Source organism: Psammomys obesus, unplaced genomic scaffold (genome assembly GCF_907164565.1).
Source record: "Psammomys obesus unplaced genomic scaffold, mPsaObe1.curated_primary_1811, whole genome shotgun sequence".
Lineage (NCBI taxonomy): Eukaryota > Metazoa > Chordata > Mammalia > Rodentia > Muridae > Psammomys > Psammomys obesus.
In genome coordinates, this window is record NW_026590634.1 from 29,691 (window position 1) to 31,944 (window position 2,254).

Genomic DNA, 2,254 nt, shown 5'->3' on the forward strand with positions numbered 1-2,254 from the left:
AAGGCTCCCTGAACTGTGCCCAGTTTTTGGATGTGAGTCTCAACATCTGTTTAGATCCACTGCTGGGTGGAGTCTCTCAAAGGACAGCTATGCTAGGCTACTGTATGCAAGCATAGCAGAATATAGTTAATAGTGTTGGGGTTGGCTCTCTCCCACGGTGTGGCCAGACCTTGGTTGCTCATTCCCTCAGTCTCTGCATGATCTTTATCCCTGTACATCATGTAGACAGGGTAAATATTTTTGGGATGAAGTTTTTGTAGGTGGATTGGTGTTGCCCTCCCTCTACTTGCCTGATTAGAGAGTGGTCTCTTAGTCTCCATGTTCCACTCTAGTAGAGGTCTCCACTAGAGTCACCCCAAAAATCCTCCCAGAAGCCTATGTTGTCATAGGTCTCCAGCCTGTCTCAGAGCTGCCCCAGGCCACAGTTTCTCTTCTCTCTGCATGTCCTCCATCCTTCTTCCCCCCTCTGTCATTCTCCCCACATCGGATCCCCACCCTCATTTGCCTCAGCACTCCTCTTATCCTGTTTCTTCTAGTTAAGCACATCTGTTCTTTTCTACTTCTCCTTGTCAGTGAGATTCGTGAATCCTCCCTTAGGCCCTTTTTGTTACTTATCTTCTTTGGTTACCTCATTCAGGATGACCTTTTCTAGTTCCATCCATTTGCCTGCAAATTTCATGATTTCCTTATTTTTAATAGCTGAATAATATTCCATTGTGTAAATGTACCAAGGTTTCTTTATCTGTTCATCAGTTGACTGATATATGGGCTGTTTCTAGTTTCTAGCTATTCACCAAGAGGTAATATTGTGAGGAAATACAAAAATAAACTATTGATATTACAATAATTTATTGTCCAATATTGAATTCTTTTCTAAGTAACATTCTAATGGCATTTTTAACCTCCACATTCCTTACAGTATAGATAATTGGATTTAACATGGGAGTGACAAGGGTGTAAAACACTGCTATGGCTTTATCCATATGAAAAGTGGTTACTGGTCACATACATGTATAAATACAGGGCACAAAGAACAAGACAACAACTTTAATATGGAGCTACAGGTAGAGAGGACCTTTTTTCTCCCTGCAGAGCTATGTGTCCTCAAAGAGTGCAAAATGACCACATAGGACGTCAGCAGCATTGTGAATGTGATCACAGAGATTACACCACCATTGGCAGCAACCAGTTGACCAAGAAGGAAAGTGTCAGCACAGGCCAGTTGTAACAAAGGGAAAATGTCACAGCAGAAATTGTCCATGACATTAGGGCCACAGAAAGAGATCCAGAAAGTAACAAGTATCTGTCCAAAAGAGTGAATAAAAGCCATTATCCAACACATTCCCACTAGGAGACAGCAATTGTGGTGGATCATCCTTGTCACATAGTGCAGAGGTCCACAGATGGCCACATAGTGGTCATTTGCCATGACCACAAGGAGAACAATCTCTGAAGCTCCTAAGAAATGTTCAACAAAAAGTTATATCATGCAGCCATTGAATGAGATGGTTTTTGTCTCTGATAGCAAATCTGCCAGCATTTTAGGGATGATAGAAGATGAATAGGATGCATCTATCAGAGATAAAAAAGCCAAGAAGTACATTGGGGAGTTCAAAGTCTCGCTACAGACTATGGTCCCCACAATGAGCAGGTTTCCAGTGACAGTGAGGATGTAGGTGATGAGCAACGTCAAAAGCAGAACTCTCTGCAGCTGAGGGTTCTGTGTCAGTCCCATGAGGATGAATTCAGTCACATTCATTCTGTTTTCTTTCATTTGAAGGCTGGTGAGAAGTGCCAAGTTAGAATAGAAAAGAACTTTATTAGAAAAGTTGATGAAAAACTTATTTTCTTGGTTTTAGATAAGAAAAGGTCATGCAGAAAGGGGGGAAGGGTGGGACCGGGAGGGGAGGAGGGAGGAGCTTATGGGGGATACAAAATGAATAAAGTGTAATTAATAAAAAAAAAACAAAAAGAAAAGGTCATTTTAATAATAAAAACTATTATGTTTCATGGTATTCAGAAGAAACAGGCTATCTCATCTCTTTTATAAAAAGCAATTAAATAAATTTCAATATCTTATTGATGTTGCAATCTTCTGACACATGATCAGTAAATTTTTTTGAAAAAAAAATATCGCACAAGTCACATGTTTTTCCTGTGTTCACCGTGGTTTTTTCTGTCACTATACTGAGGATTTATTTTTATTTGAACTCAAGCAGAAACATAATATGGTATTAAAAAACATTAGATGAAA

At 39.8% G+C, this 2,254-nt stretch overlaps 1 pseudogene; it reads right to left on the reverse strand.

Annotated features, from left to right (window-relative positions):
* Positions 1 to 838: 838 nt before the first annotated feature.
* On the reverse strand, positions 839 to 1,786 carry LOC129677438 (olfactory receptor 4C12-like; annotated as a pseudogene).
* Positions 1,787 to 2,254: the final 468 nt, after the last annotated feature.